This window comes from Venturia canescens, chromosome 2 (assembly GCF_019457755.1).
Source record: "Venturia canescens isolate UGA chromosome 2, ASM1945775v1, whole genome shotgun sequence".
Classification (NCBI taxonomy): domain Eukaryota; kingdom Metazoa; phylum Arthropoda; class Insecta; order Hymenoptera; family Ichneumonidae; genus Venturia; species Venturia canescens.
This window is the reverse complement of record NC_057422.1, coordinates 34,110,233-34,116,880: the sequence shown is the minus strand read 5'-3', so window position 1 is coordinate 34,116,880 and position 6,648 is coordinate 34,110,233. Positions and strand designations below refer to the sequence as shown.

Below are 6,648 nucleotides of genomic sequence, written 5' to 3'. Positions count from 1 at the left end.
AAGGTCGCTTCCCGAATATTGTAGAAGTACAGTGAAATTAAAGATTGTGTGAAATATTGAAGTATTTGGTGTCATAGTGAATTATTCTCGAAGTTACCCCGCCCTTCCCGCTGAATCAAGCCGGTCAACTATTCAACCTTTTCTAAGTCAAGTCGTATAGCGACTGGCGCCCAAGGAATTAAATCCGAATAAAAAAAATCGACAATAGGAGTGGTTGAATTTTGTGGCGTTCGAAAAATCGGTCACAAATTTGGCGCCCAACGTGGGGCGCCTTCTTCTGACCTTTTGATAAAAATATGAAGTAGACGAGATTTTCAACTATTTCGTTGATCTTTCCATTCTCTTTTTTTTACAATTAATGACGTTCTGGATCGTTATTGTTACAGCGAAACAGGAGGACGACGAAATTGTTTTGCAAATAATTTACGTATTCTAGCAGATATCGAAGCACGACTCGACGAGGGATTATTTGATTCGCGAGACTGGTAATGGTAATTAGAGGGTTTATGCTTCGATCATATTTATTATTTTGCGATAGAATTTTTCGGGAAAATTTGTCTTCAAGAATAAATTCGTTTCAATCGAAATTTCAGATTCTTTTGCAGAAGCCCCAGGATATCTTATAGATCTGATGCACGATAAGAATCCAGCGATACGTAAAGTTTGTGATGCTTGTTTGGATGTGATCGCCGTAAGTTTATTCGAAAGCCCATAATTTGTGTGTACAAAACGACAAAAAGTAATTGAATGTTTTTTTCAGATGTGCGATAAAGACTGGGCTGCTCGTATCAAAGTCGAAAAGTTTCGTTCCTACAATCAACAATGGCTTGAAATGGTCGAATCGATTACAGTTGATAATGTCAGTCATTTTGGTGGTAGACGAGGATGACAGTTTGCCACCTTTTATAAGCGGCGAATAGCTAAGGCATACGATGCTTTTTCCCTCAGGTAAAATCCGGATTTACGATTCGAAACAAAAACAAAATCACGATGTTAATCTTTCTTTTTTCGACTATAGTTTTTGTTTTGTAATACAATAATTGAATGGAAAATTGCAATAATATCGAAGCTTCTATAGACTTCAGAAACGTCTAGAAATCATCATATTCAAAATTACATTTATCACTCTAATTTTCCAATTATTTGATTATAAAAATTCAAAAAAACAGGTAATTCGACAGTTTTCAACACCGACGACGGTGAGTTGAACGTGAAGAATTCATCGGATTCTTCAGAAAATCCCTGTCGCCCGGTCAGTCGGTAAGTGATCAATGAGACCAAATTTGAATGGCAATACTGCTAAGATTACGTGGAAATGACTTGAACTTTTGTTCCACAGATACAGTCGTGACTTGGAATGTCCATGGGTTCTGGCATAGAGGATCTTTATCACAGCTCAAAAGTCAAGTTCACCGAATCTGAAGCATCCCACGTACTGATATGAACTCACCGAGTCACATATTAGTAATGTTGTCCACACTATTACGAATGGCTTGAACAGCAAAAAAAACAACAAGACAAAAACACGTACACATACTTAAATTGTATCGATATTAGCAAAAGTGTTACGCTTTCGTTTCATAAGGTACTAGGCTTCATCGAGGCGCGTATTTTTCATTTCTCGAGGCTTAAAAAAGACGCCTCGATTTTCTCATCCAGAAGAATTAATTGTGAGCCCTCCTATTTACACGAATGTTTCGTTGATCTCCGACTTCCGTGAGATCATTTGTCATAGAAATAGTGTATTTGCTTGAAATGATAAAAAAAAAAACCTGTTATCACAATTATTTGACATGAGAAAGGAATAAAAAATAAATATTTTTTCAAAATTCTCGCTTTAAATCTTACACTACCAAACGTTTGTTCATTTTTTTGTTCAAGTTTCGTGTCCTTTTCCAATGAATTTGCTAGTCATCAACCGATCGGAACGGTCTTGACGTCCTCGATAAGGACAACATCTTTCAATTGCCACTCTTCCTCATCATTTCTCTCAGGTTCGCCATCGCTTTTTGCTGCCGCCCAGTAATGACGAAGAATCCTTCTGTTTTCATTAAAAAATTATTATTATTATTATTATTGTTGTTGTTGTTGTTGTTGTTGTTGTTGTTGTTGTTGTTGTGTTGTTGTTGTCCTCCCACTTTTAACTTACCATTATTACCTCAAACGTCAAACATGACATGCAGCAGCTACGAACGAAAACAAATCGTCTCGGATATGCGTATTATGGATTCATATGAGAACCCCTGTCGCCGAGACTGCAATTTTCGAATCATCGATGAAAACACATACTGTGACATCTATACTTACATCTGGAACTATCCGAGTGCAGTTTTTTCGGCTAGTGACTTTCGGCCGACCGGAAATCGCGATGACGCCATTTTCGGGCAATTTAGACCCTACCGGTGAGATGATATTATTTTTTACTAACTCCCCGACCTGTTTTGTAATTTCATCCTTATGGATCGGAGGGAATCTATATTGTCGAGTGAACACCGGTTGGTCGTCTACCGTTTCAATTTTATGATAAAAATCCGGTAGAAAATCTAAGTTTTCGTAAGGGAGTTGAAAAAGGTCGGCATTATCCCGAATAATTGACTCAATACTGTCCTTTTCTTCTTGGTTAAGGTGGTCAAGTCGTAATAAGTCCTTTACCTTTCCGATTCTGTCGTCCTTCTGGATTCTTAGAACGTGTTTGATATATTCGTCGGGTTCTAACCTCCCGTCGCACAATTCTTCACACGTGTGACCGACGATTGCCTTCGGCTCGTAACCGTCCGGAAAAGCTTCATCGAAATCGGTTGCTTTGACAAGATATGCCTCGTCGACATCCTCGTACTCCTCGATTTCTACGGTCGGGACCTTTACGAGGACGTCTTCGAGGGTTGAATTGTGTATCACCAATTTAGTGATCCCGAATTCGGTTTGAGCTACTATTTGGCCGCAATAAATCCCGGCCCCGAGATCGAGGCGCGGAATGTAACCGCGTTTTACTTCGGGGTTTTTCACCCGACCGAAACCGATTGTCTTACTTCTCTTGGCGAGGAATATTGTGTCACAATCCATGAAAAGAAAAGCTTGCTCGTTCCAAGAGAGGAGCCGCTTTGACCAATCTAATGATGCCTTGTTCTGGGAAAGAAATTCCGCTCCCAGAAGTGCATGCTGAGGAGTCGGGAAATCATCCCCTACAACGTGAAAGATGGTCGGCGTTCCACAAACAAGGGCTGTTATCCAACCAAAGGTAGCAACCGTTTTCCCAGCTATCCCGTTTAACTGAATTCTTTCTCGTTTATCGATTACCACGGAGCTAGAAACCGTGTTTACTTTTGCGATGTTGACCTCCGCCCCGGAATCCATTAAAAATTCAGTAAGCCCGCCTAATTGAGGGCAATGGAGGGTGACGGAGGGAGAGCGCTGAAGCTCGTTCAGGCAGAGGTTGACGGCACGGAGGGCACTTCCTCCGCTAGATTGACAGGGTGCTTCCGCGGGTCTCCCAACGAGCCCTGTTCCGTTGGGCGCGGAACCGCGTTTTTTGTACTATCATTTTGCTTGCGGAAGCATTTTTCTTCCGTGTGACCGATTTTGTTGCAATACGTGCAATGAGGTTTGTGACCGTTATTATAGTTATTATTATTACCGTTATTATAGTTATTATTATTACCGTTATTATAGTTATGATTGCCGTTACCGCGATTATAATGGCCGTTATTCCGATTATTGTCCCTTTTTGGCCTTTTTTCGGGGTATTTCAGCCAACAATTTTCTAGGTCATGCCCGCCCCTGTTGCAGTGGGTGCACGGTGAATTATTCGTGAAAGCGACCCGAACATTCCGCGAAGGTTGCGGTTGGCTGTTTATTTTTGAAAATTTTTGATCCACCGCGACTTCCTTTTCGACCTTGATGGCCTTCGCGAAAAGCTCTTCCAAGGTTTGATAATATTCCAACCGTACGCGCATTCTAAGATCGGGCGGCAGGCCCTTGACGAAACTATCCATTGTATCGTTTTCACATTGCGCGCGATGTTCGCGAGAAAGAGGACCCCATGTTTCGGTGTCCATTTCGATAATCTCGAAGTGCAGATCCTTGACGCGGCTGATATACTGAATCATATTTTCGGACGGCATTTTTGTTATCGTACCTAACTCGCCGCGGTACTCGTTAACCGATTTAGATGATCCAAACAATAATTTTAACCGTTCCACGAGTTCTTTGATGGTTCGAGAGTTATCGTCCTCGAAGGCGGTTTGTGCATGACTTTTTAATTTATTTTTTAGGAGCAGAACCAACGTGGGCTCGTGCTGAGGACTAAATAAACTTCGCACCTTTTGACAGGCACGAATGAATCGAAGGACTGGGAAATTATACCCAGTAAAAATCGGTACGGATTCGAGCGCGTCTTTGTATTTGACGCTCGGGAGGTTGATCGTACCCGGGGAATTTTGCGCGTGTCGGACATCGTTTTTGCGAGGGGTACTTGTTTTCGCCTGATTGTTGATCAAGTGGTTGTGAACATAGCGGCCCGAGAACTCGGCCTCTCGGTCTTTAAGCCTTTTATCTCACTCATTATTCTGTCGAGATTATTCTGTAAAGATTTGCTTGCATTTTGTTGCTCATTAATTAAATCAATTAAATGTTTTAACCGATCGTTTGATGATTTCTCTTGTTTATTGACTTCACCCTCATCCGTTGCAGATTGGAGTGTTTCGAATTGTTTTGCAACCTCCAATCGCTCTTCGTCAAGAACTTCCTCCTGATGTTGTAACCTACGTTCTTTTTCTACCAATTCACGCTCTTTTAACAATAACTGATCGCGGAGCACTTGCAGCTCCTCTGACGTAAGGTCCTTCATTTTGATTTTGTTTGAAATTTACTAAAGAACGATTAATACACGAAAAACTGGTCCAAAAGTCGAGAAATGGGAGCGTATAAAAATTTTGTCCAGAATTTAAAATTTGAATTTTATTGAAAAGTTTTATTTAAAACGTTTGGAAATTAATTGTATTTTGTATATAATGGTATAGTAACGTTTGTTATCTGGAAATCTGCAAGTAGGGGGAGTTTTGAAAAATTTGTCCAATTACGAAAATCGTATTTTATTGAAAAATATTAATGAAAAGTTTTTGAAATTGATTGTACTTTAAATGTAACGGCTTGGTTGCGTTTGTTATATGAAAATTGAGAACAGGAAAATTTTCGAAAAATTTGTCCAATTCCAAAAAATATTAAAAATGGCAAAATTAAATGTTCAAACGATTGGAAACGGACTGTTCTCCGCTGTTTTTAATTCGGTATAGTTTGTTATTTGAGTTGAACTCCGAAAAATTCAAATAAAAATTTTTAAGTCGAGAAATTTGTCCAATTTTCCAAATACGATTTATTTCGAAAATCCCGAGTGTAGACGGTTGGAACTTAATATTTTCCGAATATTAATACTTCTTGAAGTTAAAAATTGATTGTTAGCGTATAGAAGAGATGATATTTTGAAATTTGCAAATTTGTCCAATTTTACAAAATTTTTATATTACGGAAATGTTGCGTTAATTCGTTTGGAATATGATTTTTCTCCGTTTATTAATGTTTGGTACGGTTTGTTACTGAGATTTGGTAAGTAGAAATTCAAGAAATATTGGTGAAGGAAAATTTGTCCATTTTTTAAATTGACGAGAAATGCTTTGGTATTCGAGTAACGAAATCGATAATGGTTTGTTATACGAATAAATTTGTGAAATAATCAAATTTAGCGATCGATAATTTGATTTTAATTTGAAATTCGACAGAATAGTGACGATAATCTCTGAAATTTGAATGAATTTATCACAATTGAGGTCACGAGTTTCCTCGCTTTACTCGATTGCGAAAATTAAACAATGATACTTACAAAAGAATAAAAGAAAGGTCACCAGTAATTTATTTCACGACGGTATCCCACCGCTGCCACCAAAAAATATATAAACCTGTTACGTCGTGTGGTTTAATGCCCGGATTTTTAGAGAGAGACAAATTATCTAACGAAATACCGACAATACGATTCACGGCTACGGACGGTAAGAGAGAAACTTTTTAGAGCAGCCCGCTTGGTATGACAGGGATTTATCCTGGTCGCGGTTGGTTAATTTACCGACTGCTGGAAATGTAGAACTCTACTTGACCGATTGAATTGTCACAGACTGAATTACCGTCAGCAGTATGCTCGATAGCCGGTAACCGGAAGAATTTATTTGTCCAGAAAAATGATACACGGGGTACGACGCGTAGACTTATTTTAGATCTCGTATTTGAGAAGGTGAGATTTTCCCCCTCAGGACCGAAACCTATGCTCGTGAGATATTTACCGGATGACCTTTTCAGAATAAAAATAAAATAAAACTCACTTACCGTTTAGTTATTCTTCGACGGGTGAGTTAATCGATTGTTATTACTTCGATGTCGATTGGTGTTGATGGTCTGGAAACGGTCGATGCCTCCGAGATGTTTTCACAATCGGGATGGTATTCTTCTCGTTGGGTGAAGATCGATGAACCGACCAAACGTCCCAATGAGTATGGCGAATTAGCGTCGATAATGAAGTTGCTCTTCCGAATGATAACGTCGGAAAGGACGCGAATTTTACTCGGACCCGATTTTAACACCAAATTATAAATAATGTCGTTC

At 39.3% G+C, this 6,648-nt stretch overlaps 1 long non-coding RNA gene across 1 annotated transcript; it reads left to right on the top strand.

The window, feature by feature from the left end:
• Positions 1-447: 447 nt before the first annotated feature.
• On the top strand, positions 448-1,245 carry LOC122406231 (uncharacterized). Its single transcript, XR_006259938.1, has 3 exons — positions 448-691; positions 761-948; positions 1,170-1,245. It is a non-coding gene; the product is annotated as an uncharacterized lncRNA (long non-coding RNA).
• Positions 1,246-6,648: the final 5,403 nt, after the last annotated feature.